Genomic DNA, 18,314 nt, shown 5'->3' with positions numbered 1-18,314 from the left:
ACAGCCAAGTCCATACCTTTTTGCGAGGGTCCCTGGTGAATACCGTCGACACAGACTCCATAGGCAAACGCAGGGGGGGGGGGGTTTACGTCAGCCTGGAAACCTCCCTCCCCAGCCCACACCATAACCACAACAGAAATAGTAATATAATGGCATTTTACTAGCGCTGCATGTTCTTCTCAGTATCATAAATTAAATAATTAGCACCACCTGTGGATCTTTTAACATGTATCAGCCAGTAATAAATACACCTGTGCACCAACTAGGAGATCTGGAAAACATGCACTGTTAGGGATGCACTGCTATAGAGCCCAATATGTACATATATGTCCAGGGCAGTGCTATGTTCTTCTGCTGCTACCCCAGGCTCCCGAACTTGCTCTAATACTCTGGAATGGAGCACACATCTAAAATAAAAGCATTCAGCTCAGGCAGGATGGCCCTACTGCCGCATTTAATGGCTAATTACTGTGATCGCTGGTCCTGTATATACGAGTGTGTCTGAATCAGGCCCTTAGATCGGAGTTCAGGTGCTAGAAATGTTTTCCCTGGCGGGATCTTGACCTTAGTAACTGCAGCAAAGCACCCCGGATTTAAAATTTGTCGTCTTCCTTTACTTAATCTTCCTGGGCAGAATTGAATGCTTGAGACAGGGCATTAGATTTGACATTCTTGCAACTTGGACGATAGGTAACAACCAGTTTAAAACGGTCAAAAAACAGCGGCCACCTGGACTGGCGATAATTGAGACAATGAGCAGTCTTGAGATAAGTGAGGTTCTTGTGATCTGTGTAAACTGTCACCAGATATTTTGCCCCCTCCGTCAGATATCTCCACTCTTGCAACGCCAGCTTAATAGCTAGTAACTCCTTATCCCCAACTGCATACTTCTCTGGAGCAGAAAACTTACGGGAAAAGAACCCACAGGAGTACCACTTGCTCTGTTTATCCTTTTGTGACAGTACAGCCCCAACTCGAACCGTGGAAGCGTCCACTTCCAAGAAGAAAGGCAGATTGCAGTCAGATTGTCTTAGAATAGGAGCTGACATGAAGCACTGTTTTAATAGAACAAAGGCCTCTTCAGCTACGTGAGACCATCTCCGGGTATTTTGTCCTTTCTTGGTGAGTGCAGTGATTGGGGCTGCTATGGTTGAGTAGTTTTTGATGAACTGGCGATAGAAATTGCAGAATCCCATTCTCCCCACCCGCTGCCCATTAGGGAATCAGTGCTGCCGGACCCGGTAAGTGATGACCAGTGTCCGGGACAATGTGACAATGGTATAAAAAGTGTTTGGAGACAGTGGTAAGAGTTTTCATTCTCTCAGTGTCCCTCCTCGCATTGTTAATGTTATAGAAATGTTCCAATATGCTTGTCTTTAATTGGCACTTCGTCATTCCTATATACAATTTCTGGCGAGGACATATGAGGCAATATATCACCCCATGTGTGGAGCAGTTAATGAAATCTCTGATTTCCCACGCCTTACCAAATTTGTCTATTACGCTTTCTTTCTTATTGATAAATGTACATGCTCTACAGTGTCCACATTTGTAAGTACCTCTGATCTTAATTGCTTTTATTGTTTCTCACAAAGTGGCTTCTCATGAAATGATCCTTTACATTTTGGATCTTCTCCAACTGATGTGTACATTATTCCCAATAATCTGAGCCAAATCTTCGTCTGTTTGTAAGACATGCCAATATTTTTGTGATGCATTCTTGATCTCACTCCACTGGTTACAAAAAGTCCCAATAAACCGAATGGGTTGAGACTTATTCATCTTGTTTGGGAAGATCAAGAGGTCTCTGTTGGTCATTTTTGCATTATGATGTGCTCTTTTTTTGTAGTGGTATTACTATATCCTCTTAAACTCTCGCCAAGTTCTTTGGCTCTTCTATCAAATGCTTCATCCTCAGTACAATTGTCTCATTCTTAGAAATTCTCCCTTTGGGACACTTTTCTTTGTGGCTAGAAAATGAGAACTCTGGTGATGCAAAATGCTTATTTGTAGCAGTCTGTTTTCTGTAGATATGTTATTAATTTACCTTCTTCATTGATCTGGATTGTTAAATCCAAAAAAAATAACCTTAACTGGATCCACCTCAGCTGTCAACTTCAGATTCAATGCATTAATGTTCAGCTTGTTTATGAACTCCTCTAGGGTCTCTTGTTCCAGTTCCCAAATTATGAGTACATCATCTATGTACCTCAACCACATTAACACATTTTCTGTGTATATTAAGTTGTCCTCTGTAAATACTACCTCACATTGCCACCAACCTAAATATAGGTTGGCGTATGTAGGGGCACATGTAGTCCCCATAGTGGTTCCCCACACTTGTAGATAGAACTTCTCATTGAAAGTGAAGTAGTTCTTTGTCAGAACAACATTAAGGAGTTCCAGGAGGAAACCATTAAGTTCTGTGTTTTGTTAGTATTGAAAAGAATACGAGCAGTTATTACCTTGCTGCTCATGCCAACAGTTCGAGTGATAGGCACGCTGACAGCTCCGTGAGAGAAAGTGTATTAGCAGTCAGCTGCTTATCTTTACTGTCTATCCTAACAGCCCCATAGTGAAAGGACGATAAGGAGCTGTGTCAGTGTTGTATGGGAGTTATAAATGTGAAAACAGAACCAATTAAACAATCTGATCAAAGTAAATCAAATGAATATTTTGAATGCTATGTAAGTGAAATAAAAACTGAAGACACTTAATGAAATATATGTACAACCTGAGACCTATATATCACCTGACTATTGTGGTACACATGAGTTATTAAAATACCATAAGTTTGTCCTATATTTGGAAGCATGGTTATTTAGGGCTCTATTTACTACAATTCGCATTTTGAATGCAGATTGTACTGTGATATATTACCGACTGAATTCGTTTGTTTGTAACTGCGAATCCCCTCCGCACACTTATGGTATTTTTGCAAAAAATACCTTTGACAAGTGCCTGTGCATGCGCCGACCGGCCGCTAAGCCCCGCCATCGCACCCCCCATGACCCTTCCTCTCCCCCCCGAATCCCCCTCCCTTTATTACACTTACCTCCGGTGATCGGTGCTCCGATGATGTCATCCTTGGCTCCAGTCAGCTGACATCCCATCCTGCACTGGGACCCGGTCAGCTGATGACTGGGTCCCAGTGCAAGATGGGAGACCAGCTGACCGGAGGGAGGACATCACCGGAGCCCCACTCTCTGGTAAGTTGTTTTTTTTTTAACTACATTTTTTTCTTTCCAGTGTATCAGCATGTGGTCTGTTTAGACCACAGAGCTGATCACTGGGGCTGGCTCCGGGCTCTGCTCTGCCTGTTAGAGCAGAAGTCCGGTAACCGTGGAAGACCTTGGATAATGCCACCTCCAGGTGGAGTTATTATCACAGGGCTTTCCCCTGGTATTTTTTCACAATTTATTTTTAGTAACTTTGGCCAGATCACATTTCCTATTACAATTAGGGGAAATGCAATCTGCTTACTAAAAATAAGTGATAATTAGGGTTTGGAGTAGAATTTTACGAATTCTACTCCAATTGCCCTTTAGTAACTTTTGGTGATACTAAAATAATGTGAAAATGGTGTGAAAACACCCTTTTTCACTTTATTTTAGTAAAAATAATGTTAATAAATAAAGCCCTTAGTGTTAAAATTATCACTTTACCAATAACTTTGTAACATTGAAGAGCATATCATGTTTTTATTGAAGTGATATAGGTCTCAACAGGTTACACTGAGCAAAAATTAAAATCATCAAATAAATTGCCTTATAATAAATATTCCGGACTTCCGGTGGGCAGGGCACCCAGAGTGGCCGCTTTTTATATGGGCTCCTGCCCCTGTTAAATCAGCTCTTCAAGTGCATATTTACCCCAGTAATTACTCTAAACAGCTGAGAACTACTACACCTAAACATTGGTGCAGATTTTAATCCAGGTATCGGGTCTGGAGCCACTTACTATCCACTGGAGTCGAGCCTGCATAGTTTCAGGCGCACATGACCGCCCGCAGCTATTTTTTAGGGCACGAAAATTGAGAGAGTGAGAAATTCTTCTGCCTCTCCAGTCATTGCAACTTTATACTCACCCTTGCCTATGGACCCCCGATAGCTGTATTGATTCCTGTCTGCAGCTATTTCTGACGAGGTGCATCTGGGGACCTCGCGTGACAATTCCTCCCATTGCCACAGGACCCGGGTCCCGTAGTTTGACCTGTGAAGCTCCCGTTTTCTTTGAAATCACTGACTGCGTCACTGCCAAAGACTCCTGTATCTCTTCCTGTCTGGGATAGTTGATTTATCTGCAGTGACCTGACCTCTGTAGGGGTGGACTAGGATAAATACTTGCACTTTTCTACTTTATACTGCTGCCTTCGCTGATCTTCCACTGAGCTTAGCATTCCTCCCTGTGTCCCCCTGCCAAATCATTGCCATAGAGCAAAGTGGTGCTTTTTCTCCTGACCCTGCCAGGGACATATCATCGGAATTCGGCTGGATACCTGGCTCCTATCAAAGACCAGGGCCGGACTACAGGTGCCGATCATCTTGTCCCTGGGACTCTTGTTAGGTGAGGCGCTGCGTCTTTTGGTACATTGGAGCTGACATTCGTGTCTCTATCTGCACCCTCATATTCACTGATCCTCTGCTCTGGACACTAACTGGAAATTATTAGAAGTGGATTGTCTTAGGGATGCTGGTGCAGTGATGGTGGCTATTTGTTCTGTTGTCCCTCTTCCTTGTTTTAGTATACTGGTGCTGAAGCTGTTAGTGGTGACTGCTGCTGACTAAATATTTCTGCGCTTTCTATATCTGCAACTATTCTGTATAGTAAAATTTATTTGACATAGCATCTTATACAAATTTTCATTGCACCTGTACATCACTGATACCTATTGATGTATATTTCTGGTATACTGTATATATTCACTTCCGTTATACAGCTGTATCTATAGTGTTATATATGTTACACTGCATTTTGTAATATGTTCATGTATGGGAATTCTGAATTGGACATGAGCCCCTCACTAACTTCCCTCTCCTCTGTCTCACCAGCGGTGAAGGTCATGTACTCAGTGTCTGACACTGAAGCTCTCGCCACTCAGTTGGCGCTCGAGTTATCAAAGATCTTATTACCCTACATAGAAAGCAGATTTAATCGTTTGATGTCTCTTTTAGACAGTGACTATTGTTATGAATGACCTGGCTTCCTCTCAGACTACTCAAATTCAGTTACAAAGTGATTTTGAGATTGGGGACCCAACCTATTCTAGCCTTAGAACTGAGGCTGTTGGCCCTATGCCTACGCATATTTCTTAGACTACTGTCTCTATTACTGCCCCTGCATCATCTGCCCACTGGGTTGAATATTTTAGTCTTGCGGCAAATCCTGACTCCCTTCTTGAAAATCAAGCTCCACATATTGATTTGGGTACATACCTACTGTACACTGCCCATTCTTTATCCAACTGGAGGATACACAGCGATTACAAGTTTTGTTTTATTGGTACCTACATTATAATCTCTCCTTTACCCATAGGACTGCTGTGTGTTTATATACCAGAAAGGAAAGGCAAATCATTACAGAGCTAACTTTATACCTTTTCGCTGGCCTCCTAGGTTTTATTACATAAGTGTTTACTTGATGTCTTTATTACTGCTTTCAGGGTCACATATATTATTCCGCCTTTCTGACTCTATAATTTAATGGGGACACATTTCTATCTCTAAATAATTAGTATTTCCCACTTCAAAGTGATTAGTAGATGCCTCCCTATCATTACTATTGGTCACTATGCGAGCCACTTAGGTTATCTTGGGGAACCAACATTATCCCTGGTGTTTTATGTTAGTTAATTGACTGAGACGATTACGACAGCATGATATACAGTACTGAGGCTTACAAATACACATCTTAATTCCACACTGTTACAGTACATTGATATTCTTAGCCTATATATTGCATTTGGTGTTTTCAACATCTTTTTGTTATGTTTTTGTACACTTCTGGGATAATTTATACCAATCAACCCACACTGTTTAGATTGTTCTGGTATGAAAACGTGATCTCTGGTGCATCCAGTTTGAATTGTTTTAATTTATCTGGTGTGTCGGTGTAATCCCTGGCACACTAGGTTAGTTCATTGGTTGAGAAAATTAAGAAAAAGCGTTATTCTGAAGCACTTCTGCTCTGGTACTGTTCGTCTGCAGTACCTTTAATTTATACTTTTGTCCCTTTTTATCTTCTGTACTACAAACCGAATGTTGCTGTACTGTACATACTGTATCAAGCTCTATTGTTGTACTTTGTCAATGTAACTCATTCATTGTGTCGTGGCTGTATATTTGTTTTTGTATGCCTTGCAAAATTGTTGACAGTTTTACTTATGCTGGCCATACACTCTGCAATTATCGGGACGATCTGCCCGATATCGGCGGATCGCCGCGATAATTGCAGCGTGTATGCGGGCGACCGAGGGTTAAATATTGCTCGGTCGGGCATGCTGGATTGTCCAGCATGCCCGTCCGATGCGATATTTACCCGGGAAACTGTCGGCCGCATCGGGCAGTGTATGCCCAGCGCGGCCGACAGACAGACATTTCCTGTGTTCCTTCCTATGGAAGGAACAGGGAAATGTCTCCTCCCCCGGGGGCGGAGCGCGGATGTCGGGCTATACACTGAGATTTCTCTCACAGTGTATGCCGCGGACATCTGCAGCTGGCAGCCAGCCAGATAAAATGTCTGTCGGTCTGACAGACATTTTATCTGGCAGTGTATGCCCAGCATATCTGATACTTGTGCTTCAGAATTAATAAAAAGATTTAAAAAATAAATAAATATTCCATAGGCATCTAATTCACTATATATTCAAAGACTATTATTGAAGATTGAGACATCAGTGGGTATGTCACTTTGTATTTAATTGATACAGACTTGGACACATACGCGATAACACTATTACGTGTATAAATGACACTGGATTGAGCACAACTGTAGATTTTAGATTATTTTAATGAGTATTTTTTTTTTTTTTTTTTTGTTCTTTATTTTGCTGTGTTTTAAGTAACCACTGTAGTGAACAACAATAATAAAGGTTAGGTTTTAATTTAATAGATTGCAAGACAATGTGCACTCATATGGGATTCTTTGTTTTCATTTTTTTATGTGAATATTGATCTGTCCTGGAGTAGCACCCCTACAAGAATAAGTATTGATAAAATTTGAGTATCAATGCGATATCTAAAATAGGGTGATTTTGTATAGATATTTTCTTGGTGCGACCCTCTTCTCCCCCCTTCTCTTCCTTCACCGATCAGAAATTCATAATTTCAACGTGCGTCAGGAGTATTCAGACACAGTGGCATCACTGGAGTAGTGACACCCAATGCGCAAAATAGACCCTCTGTACGCGTTAAAGGTGTTCTCGTCCAAAAAGGGGAATGGTCTCATGACACACACTTACACTGGGACATGCCCAGCACTCCCGCCGACTCCTCCTCAGTAACCGGGAGCTGCACAACATCACAGCGCAGTGCCCAGCTCCCGGTCACTGAGAAGGAGCCAGCTTTGAGTCAACCCCTCTGAGTGACACCTGGTGCGGGTAAGCAGCCCCCCCTGTTGTGATGCAAATGATCAAACATCAAAACAAGATATACTCTGCATGGCTGGATTAAGGCTTGTATAGGTTCTTCTATCGACCTGAAACCCCCTTACCCTCCATCCGTACTTCCAGTGTAGCCGCACTGACTGGGAAAGTGCTGCAACATTATTATTATTAGTTGACAACTGCAACACTGTGCAGGTGACTGGGTGTGGGGCTAATAGGTACTCAATAGGGTAGACAGATGTAAGAGATTTGTGCGCTTACTAAAATGCTGAAAGGGAAGTAAGGGAATATGTATTTTGGCTTTAATGGTTCTTATTGCTGTATGGGTAAAAATTGTGCTATTACAATCTGATTTGTAGTTTAAGTTTGTGGCCAATTCAATTGTTAGATTTGCAGTCACAAATTGACAAACCCAACACTGTTATGCCTTGGAAGAAAATAAAAAAACACAAGAGATTATTCAGGTTTAAATACAATTGCAATTTCCAGAAATATACACCAAATATAAACGCATGAAGAACGGGCTTAAAGTTTAAAGTTAAATGCAGTACCATGTCCATCGTCAAGATCAACCATTGTGACTGCCCGTGCGGTGCCCTACCTACACTCATACACTCTTGTGCGGAGCCATCACCATCTTCTGGTGATGGCTCCGCACAAGAGTTAGCAGAGGCACTGTTCCAACGCCTTTTCTTGGCTCTGTGCATGTGCCATCTTTCTGAAAATCTCTATGGAAACATGATGCTAGCGGGAACAGGTATGGGAGGGATCTGCGGCATACAGCCACCAACCCCCCCCCCTCCCTCTGGATAAAAGCATACTGTGGCTGTAATACTCCCCTCTCCCTGCTGTCTTCCTTTGTTCTCTCTTTCTATTGATTTCTAAGAAATAAAATGTACCTTTAATAAAAAAATAAAATAAAAGTCTACTTTTCTATGATTCCTACTGTACATGGAGTTTTATAAAATATTAATTTACAGTATTACACGGGTATGAGTCATGCAAGACTTCGCTGGAAGCCTCCCAACAATTGTATTAAGCCTTGGAGAAAGAAAGTGGAGAGAGATAAATTACCCTCGCTCCTGTCATTTTTCAAACACCTGTACTGGAGAAAGGAGAAGAGATTCCGCACAGAACCGGTTTTATTATACCCTGTAGATATAAACCAACCAAGTTATAACGTCTTTATCCTGATAGATTATTGTAAAGCGTCGGTGGTGCTCCCATAGTACAAATGTACAATTATATACACAAAAAAAAAAAAAAAAGAGAGCAAAAGATGGGCTAATTGTTGGGGCACTTATATTTTATTTTATACTCACACTAAATATTACATAACTTATTTGGGTAGATTTAAAAATTGCATAGGGACCCGTGCTGCACAAACATTTAATAACACATAGATAAATTAATAATTTTAAAATAAGTATTGCATTTATAAGATGGCACAAATATTTGGAAAGAAGGAATAAACAAAGATATATGAACCCTCTACTGTGTCTCCACTGTATCCCAATACACCTTATTATTCAACCTATAATACCTGGTATTCCCTGGCGGTCTCCCATCCAAGTACTAATCAAGCCCAATACTGTATAGCTTCCAAGATCAGACGAGATTATCTATTCGCAGCAGCTTACTGACCGTCTTGCCAGTTTAAGCTATTATACTATATTACAGTGCATGGGCTGCCTGTTAATTATATTTTTTTGTTTTGAATATTTGATTCTCAGCTTGTTCACTATACGTTTAATATGCATGGTGTAGCTTAGCATATGATATGACTGAAAGGGTATTTAACCCTCTACATGCTACCATGCTGATCTGCATAAAAGACGTTGTAAATGCCGGATTACCACTGATGTTATAGCCTTTAAATGTAAAGAGTATTATACACACTCAGCGTCAAGATTAAGATGGTCACTGTTATTTTCTTATTAGCCGCTTAAACATCTGTTAACAATAGCAAGTTTTACTTACTCTGACATTCTGAATGGTTAGCTATTTTTCAGACAATCCTATTGCAGCCAGGATTTTTAGGTATATAATATACCCCTTTTGGAGTTTTTAAGCACCTACGTATAAATATACGGTATATAGTAATATAATTAAATTGCTGAAACCACTATCTACAATTATACAATACTATTTTTCGTGATACCATTGAGTAAATCTGACTGATTTAACACCCATGTTGTATGCATTGCGGATCAATTAAAGTATGCCCATGCAAATACTTTTCCTCGAATTGTGCAAATTTAACAAAGTGGACTCTTCCATTGGGAAGTCCTACAATTACCTAATTTTTGTGTTTACCTGGGCATTTCACCTTTCCCCCGAATTTTCACATACCTGCAACCATACCAGACTGTATGCGACCAATCTCGTCTGATCTTGGAAGCTATACAGTATTGGGCTTGGTTAGTACTTGGATGGGAGACCACCAGGGAATACCAGGTATTGTAGGTTGAATAATAATGTGTATTGGGATACAGTGGTGACACAGAAGAGGTTCATCTATCTTTGTTTATTCCTTCTGATCCATAACTTACCATGGTGCTGGTACATGTCTGGGGATAATTAGGTACTCTTCTGCCTGTATATAACCCACATCGTAATGATTTAAGGATTATATTAAACTACAGGAGATTTGTTACCTTCTTTCCAAATATTTTCACCATCTTATAAATGTAATACTTATTTTACAATTATCAATTTGTCTATGTGTTATTAAATGTTTGTGCAGCATGGGTCCCTATGCAATTTTTAAAGATACCCAAATTAAAGTTATTTTATTTTATACTCACACTAAATAATATTACATAAGAGTGCCCCAACAATTAGCCCTTCTTTTTCTCTCTTTTTGTGTATCTAATTTTTCAAACACCACCTGTAACATGCAATTAGGAGCCGATTAGTTGATACTTTATCTCTGTCCACTTTCTCTCTCCAAAGCTTAGTACATAGGCCCATTATTTTTAGTGTACATTGTGGATTAAGAATATCTTTATTCAGTGACAAGGACTAATGGTCCCATTTATGACCAAGCAGAGACATTGATCATTTTTATTTGATGTAATAGTTATTCACCCACCTCACAGAGCTGGAGAAAGCTTACATTGGCAATAGAATACTGTAAAAGGAGTTTCACTTGTAAAAAGACCCACTGGAGATGTGACAACAACAACTAGAGGCATGGCTGCACCTACAATATGGTCATAGACCCCAATCTGATAAGCATTTGCCCAATATTGGCAGGTATGCATATTGAGGAGTTGTACAACAACAGTCACCTGAGAAAATATTGTTTTTTTGCCAGCAATAGGGCCCTGTGATAAACATGCACCTTAGTAACTGTTGACTTGCACATCTGTGTAAAGTGGACATTAAAAAGGGACTAAGGAGCCTATATATCAAGCTTATATTTACATAAATTTATGCAGAAACTGCAGTTTCTGCATTATTTATGTATTGCTCCTATGTACTAATAGCACATTGCAGGAGTGCTAATTAGTGCTGGAGATCGTAGTCCCCATTATCATCAATGGGGACTACGTTCAGCCCCTATGTATTAAACTCCAAAAAGCAAAGCTTTTCGGAGTTTAGCCCTGGTAGTTTACACCATCTTCAGATGGTGTAAACTACTGTAAGCCTATGGGGGCTCCAGGTGCAGGAGAGAAATCTTTCTCTCTCCCCCACAGCCCCCGGAAGCGGTCACTGTGCACATGCGCAGTGTCAGCTTCCCCCGGGAAGTCTTTCATTTCTGTGAAAGAAATCTAAATGCTGGGGATATAACTCAGCAAGGACATTGGTTACCACAACCACTGTCCCTGCAAGCTCCCCTTGGTACATAGCCGGGATATTTTCATTAAAAATGTAAATATTCCCGGCGAGATAGATACATAATAATCGTGGTAGTGCCGCTATTATTAGTACATAGACCCCTAAGATGTATTTACTCATTCTGACCCAACATCTACATACGGAGTACAACATGCTGAATTATCCCAATATCCTGCACCTTTAATAAGTTATCTAGTTACTAAGTTATTGTACACTCCACCCAATCATAAATTTACATGGTCAACACAACTGGGAAGACAAAGGCTGAATCTACTTTTACAAATATACATTTAATATAGCAGTGACATGTTATAATCTTGTATGTAACTTTATAAACTTCACATTTCAAACACATTAGAAAGATGTAAAGGCCCCCATACATCAGATGGATTGCGGCGATCGGGAAACACCGATCCGCCGGTTGGAAATGCCGACCGGCGAATATCGGTGTTCCGCGATTCGTCACATGATCAGTGAAATTCTACATGTAAAATGTCAGTCATCTGCCAATCACGATCATGATCGGCAAATCTGTGAAATCCAACATTTTGGATTTCACCGATCTGCCATCTCTGGATCGCAGTGATCCGTCTGATGTATGGGGGCCTAAACTCATCTCACTACCCTTATTACTTGTTTTTACAAAAGACCCTATTATATCATGTAAAGCTAGTTAAAGTCACCAACTTACCTGAGTGACCATTGTTGGACACCTTGAAAGTCCCAAGCAATGGTCCATCATAGCCTTCTAACTCCAGAGGTGCAAGTTCCTTATTATGAACAACTTTCTTCCTTTGGATATCAATAGGAGACTGGTGCTTTGCTGCACACAAGGGATACTTTTTCCCCCAGTTTGCTTCATCCACTTCTCCTTCTGTGTAAAATCCATAGTCAATGTCATAAGAAAAAAAAATACCTTAACTACCCCCGATTCATAGTTACATTAACTTTCTTTGGCTGAAATGATGTACTTGTGAGTATTGTTTTAACCAATCTGCATCAATATTGTTTAACGGTTTCAACTTGAAATTTGTCAAACTAGCTTAAAATAGAAACAAGCAGCTTTCGGTCACAGTCCATTGTAAAAAAAATTAATTCAAAACCTATGTACAAAATATCATTAGTAAATGTTGTATTTCTACCATAAGGCATAATAATCAACCTTATGAATTTTTGTACATTTTTTTTTCATAACAAAAAAATAGCACACAACACAGAAGAAAAAAGCAGCTGGTCAAAAAGTGCACTTTTTACATACAGTTTTGTACAGGGGAGAGTAATATATTAAACTAGAGCATGAAACAAGGGTACAGTGCATGTTAAGCAAAACCTATGACCAACCAAACTGCAAAGTCTACAGCAACATACATAAAAACATGTACAATTCTAGTTATCCAAGCATACTAGAATACTTTAAGTATCAAAGATGTAAAATCCAAGCATGTGAGAATACATTGATAACCTGATCATTAGAGCTACCAGTGAGTCTAGTTATAAAAGCATCTTTCCAGATTCCCATAAGATCTACTACTACAAATCATCTCCAATGCATAATGAACTCACTATTAAAGTGTATGAAAGATACATTGTCTTAATGTATCACATCTTGACATTTACTGCAGCATTATAATAGTGCAAGAGATCATTTCACAAAGGTCCCACACCTATAATGTTAAGCTCAGGATTGTCTGCTTACCTTGGTAAGTCCATTCTACCACATGGGATCTACAGACTATAAAACAAAGAGATAGTAGCAGGTACACATTGAGAGCCATGGTTTTCCCCACAGCTGGTGCTGTGCATGTGCCTTTGGTAGGAGTTGTGATCTACCTTTTAATCTACAGCTCTGTATATGTGTAAATAATAATTTAAAAAGTCTATGAATCCAGATTCACCCTCCCACTTCACAAACAGGCCTACCACCTCTCCCCACACCCCAGTGTGCTTTTATCTTACACCAGAGGAACTACAGATTAGATGAACTGCACAGCTGCCCTGAGGTTTTTATTGATTGACACACACAAGCTTGTCAGGTTTTGTCAGCCTGGTTTGTAGAGTTTGTGTCATCATCCTGCCCTGTGTTATTATTAATTTACCCAGCAAACATTGCTCTACTGCAAGTTTTCACTTTATGTACCCAAATATTCACTACATCTCATTGTTCTCTACTTGGCACAAATCTACTGCAACTGATAATTGCTTTTATAGAGACACACATTTTCAACATGCAGAACACGCCCTTTGGACTGTGTATCTTGTGTGTGTGTTTATTAACTGAATGGGGGGCGGGCATCTACATGATGCCATTACTGCCATTGTTCTGGTAAAGTGCCACAATAATCGACAAGGGATGTAGTGAAAATGTCAACAGTTATAATGTCAACATTGTTAAAATGTCGGCATGTGCAGAACATCGACATGTTCACAATATCGACATGTGAAATGCCGTCGATCTGCTCGTACTGGCAGCGGAGGGTCAGGGTTGGGCTGCAGCAGGGGCTGGCTGGCAACTTTCAGCCTGGGGGGCAACACAAGCAAGTGGCCCAGGCTTTATATAAAAATAAAACAACAACCTGTGAATGAATATAAAATATATATATATGCAGGAACGTGAAAGGGCTGAAGTGTTAGGTTACGGTTAACAGGTGAATCATGGACAAAAAAATGGTGCAAAGTGGTCTAATTATTAAACTTAAAACAGACTTTTGTCAAGCATTAGTGGTGGAGAAAGCCTACCACTAGAAATTTACTTTGAAGAAAAGTGCAGAGAAGCCTTTTAGTTTCTTTGTGGGTTCAATGGACACACACACACACACACACCACCATCTCGACCCCCAATTAATTTATCACAAAATGTATACAGTACATTTATATGTATACACATATATAATATACAGGGCCAGTTCTCCCGTTACGCATGGTACGCAGCTGCGTAAGGCGCCACATAGTGAAGGGCGTCTCAGCTGCGTACCATGCGGGCCGCGATGCAGACTGTGTCTCTGTGACACAGCTGCACCGCGTGTGTAGCACTGACCGGATGGAGTTCGGTCAGCGCTACACAGCACAAACACACAGCCGCCGGCGCCGGCAGCTGTGTGTTTGCTTTAGCAGCTGATGAGAGTCAGACAGACTCTCATCGGCTGCTGCTGCTCCCACTGCCAGAGCCGGACATCTTCCGGCTCCCGCAGTGGGTAATGGGAGTGACGTCATGACGTGACGTCACTCCCATAATGCAAAGCGGCGGATGGAGGAGCTGGTATCTGCGGCGGGACCAGGAGCGGGTTTCAGGTAAGTGTTTTTTTCTTAATTTTCATTACGTCTCTACTGCGGGGGCACTACAAGGGGGGATTTCTAGGGGGGAATACTACTGGGGGCACTACAAGGGGGGATTACTAGGGGGGAATACTACTGGGGACACTACAGGGGGTAATACTACTGGGGGCACTACAAGGGGGGATTACTACTGGGGACACTACAGGGGGTAATACTACTGGGCACACTACAGGGGGTAATACTACTGGGGGCACTACAGGGGGTAATACTACTGGGGACACTACAGGGGGTAATACTACTGGGGGAACTACAGGGGGTAATACTACTGGGGACACTACAGAGGGTAATACTACTGGGGGCACTACAGGGGGGGGAATACTACTGGGGGCACTACAAGGGGGGGCTTACTACTGGGGGCACTACAAGGGGGGAGGAATACTACTGGGGGCACTACAAGGGGGGATTACTACTAGGGGCACTACAAGGGGGGCCACTACTGTGGACACTATATAAAGGGCACCGCATAGTGGGTACCACTACTGGGGGCACTGCATAGGGGGGGAGTACTACTGGGGCACTATATAAGGGGAATACTACTGGGGGCACAAGGGGCACTGCACAGGGCAGGGGGGACCACTACCGGGGGCACTGTAAAAGGGGCACTGCATAGGGGTACCACTACTGGGGGCACTGCATAGGGGGACTACTACTGGGGGCACTATATAAGGGGAATACTACTGGGGGCACAAGGGGCACTGCACAGGGGGGACCACTATCGGTGGCACTGTAAAAGGGGCACTGCATAGGGGGGCGCCAAAAAATATACTTGCTTACCAAAAAATTTGGGCTAGGGCCGGCCCTGATAATATATATATTGCACTCACGGTCAAATGGCTAACAGCAGGGGCGCACTCAACATATGTGTGTGCTTAATACATAGGGAGAGAGAGAGATACACTGTCACTTACCACACATAGCGGACTGTCACTGATGATGCAGGCAGTGTCACTCAGGGTCATCTCTTCTACTTCCTCTGTCTCATGGGTGGGGAGTATAGTAAGTGCCAGGCCCAGCGGTGCTGCTGCAATTGATGTGCAGCGCGGGCAGTGCTGCATGTTGCTGCTTGTGCCCGGTTACTGTTACGCTCGCCTCCTGCTCCTCTTAGGTGACCGTTGTGGCAGAGACTAGTGTGGCTTCTAAAAGTTGTTGGTTACAGAGGGGCGGCCGCAGCAGTCAATTTCGGCTTGGCCCCTCCAAACCTTTTTGCGCCGGGGCCGGTCACTAGATTGTGACGTCGGAGCCGCGGCAATTAGCTGCGTCAAAAAGAGGAGGAGCTTAAGCAGAGGGGAGGAAACAGAAGTGGTCACCTTCCTCTGCTACGGCTGGACCTCCTCCTTAGTTACAGCCCGCGGCCGGCCTCAGCGTATGGGTCAGCCAGACTCATTAGTAGTAACACTGTCAATGCCACTGCAGGCACTTCAGTGCCTCGCTGACACTGTTCTCTTGATTAAAAATAGTGTCAGAAACTCTCTGAAAAAGTGTCAGATCCGCCACTGCTCCCGGGTGCCTAACGCAACTGGCGGCCCCATAACAGTAAAATCGTACTGGCCCGGGGGGCAGATGGCACCCTGCCCCTGCCCGCCACTGGGCTGCAGGAGGGGAGGTTACATTTAGGCTGCGGGAGGAGAGGATAGGCTTAGGCACTAGGGTAGGGGTTGGCAATAAGCAGCCCCCCAGATATTGTAAAACTACACATCCCAAAATACCCTGTCATAGTTTTGCTATTCGGCCATGCTAAAAATGTTGCAATGCATGCTGGGATTTGTAGTTCAACAATAGCTGGAGAGCAACTTATTGCCCACCCCTGCACTAGGGGGAGGGTTAGGTTTAGGGGTTAGGGTTAGCAATACTGCCAGAAGCACCACTGGATCAACCAGAAGTCTTCATCAGCTGACCACCAGACTCAAAAAATATCGCTGAGGCACCATTTTTGAAAAGGGCACGCTCGGTTCTCACCATTGATCCCGTCAGTGCTTCTGTGTTTGCTTTTTTAAACAAAGAAGCAGGTATTACGGACATTCCAGATCTGAGCTGCTACCTCCCCCGGGTCCTAACGCCTGCTACACCGCCGCCTGCACTGTCGCCACTCCACCACCGCTAACCCATACCCCCTCTCCCCCACATCCCAGCCACAGCAAATGCCGGCTTCCTTCCCCCCGGGCCCGGCCCCCGCTACCAACGCAGAGTTCAGCCATCTTGGTGCACTCAAGTGAAGCCACAGTGAGTACACCTGCTGAAGGCTCCTACTAAGGCTGCGCAAGGAATTTAAACTTCCTATCTGTATAATGGCGGATTTGTGAGGTAATAGTTTAAAAACTGTAATTTTCTCAATTACCTGAACCAAAAAATGCCCTATTCTGGAACAATAGCTACCTAATAAAACAAACCCCAAGTCTAAATTTGCCCCCTACCCTGAGTTATGCTTTCCCAAAAATCCCCCATAGAGAATAGCAGAAAACTGGTCCTAACTCAGAATGTCAGAAAAAAGTGACAGTTGGAGCCTTAGATTACTCCCAAATCCTCATTTTTTATGTTTGTGCCCTGAAATTTGGCAAGCAGCACTGAGCGACAGTTCTACCTGTCCGTGCCCAATTTCCCCCCGCTATCTCCAATAGCTTTTGAGGTGTATCCCCTTTAACACCCTGACCCCCCTTCGGAATTTTTATTCCACCTTAATATAAGGGTATGACCGTGCCCTTATAATATATTAGGGATGTGCGCCGATCCCCGTGTTTTGGTTTTAAATCTGTATCTCCTTTGTGTTTTGGATATGGATTTGGTTTTGTCAAAACTGCTCTTGAGTGTTTTGGTTTTGGATCTGTATTTTCTTTAAAAAATGTATAAAAATTGCTAAAATCACATAATATGGCCTTTTTTGTTCTTACAGTATTAACCTCAATAACATTAATTTCCTACCATTGTCAGTCAATTTTGACCACCTCACAGCTCACAATATAGTTTTAATCCAGTTTAGACCCAAAAATTGCAGCAAGCTAGCTTACTGACTAGCGGCAGCAGTGGGCAGTGTTTTCATTGATCAAGAGGCCTAAGGGAGATGGAGCATGTATGTAGTTGAAGGCAGGAAAAGGAAGGAAATTTATGAGGGAGGAAGGGAGAGCATGGGTGAATAATATGTCCCTTGTTTTGCCCACAAAATCAGCTTCAGAATTTTTTTTTTAAATTAAAGGGGCATGCAGGAGATGCAGTCTGTGGCCATAAACATTTGTGGACATTTTCGGCATTCAGCAACCGCATGTCAAGGATTGCAACAGCTGTGGCAGTTCAACTTCCAACATGGCACATCAGGAAACATATTGTTTATTATTTAAGAGGCCTGAGGGAGTTGAAGTATGTATGTAGTTAAAGGCAGGGAAAGGAAAGTTTGATTAGTAGTAAATTTAATTTCATTTTTTTTATTTCGAAGCAAATTTATGAGGGAGGAGGGGAGGCATTTACAAAAAATACAAAAAATATTTAAATCATTCACATCAGTCCTTGAGTGCTATGCCTGCTGCTACTGAGAGTGGATCTTCAA

The 18,314-nt window shown here is 42.3% G+C and overlaps 2 pseudogenes; one reads left to right on the top strand and one right to left on the bottom strand.

Annotated features, from left to right (window-relative positions):
* Positions 1-13,370, bottom strand: part of LOC148532167 (carbonic anhydrase 6-like) — a 65,053-nt pseudogene extending 51,683 nt beyond the window's left edge.
* Positions 9,954-10,072, top strand: LOC148532168 (5S ribosomal RNA; annotated as a pseudogene).
* Positions 13,371-18,314: the final 4,944 nt, after the last annotated feature.

This window comes from Taudactylus pleione, unplaced genomic scaffold, assembly GCF_031769625.1.
Source record: "Taudactylus pleione unplaced genomic scaffold, aTauple2 ptg000082l, whole genome shotgun sequence".
Lineage (NCBI taxonomy): Eukaryota > Metazoa > Chordata > Amphibia > Anura > Myobatrachidae > Taudactylus > Taudactylus pleione.
Note: the sequence above shows the minus strand (reverse complement) of the source record. Positions and strands in the feature narration are given on the sequence as shown.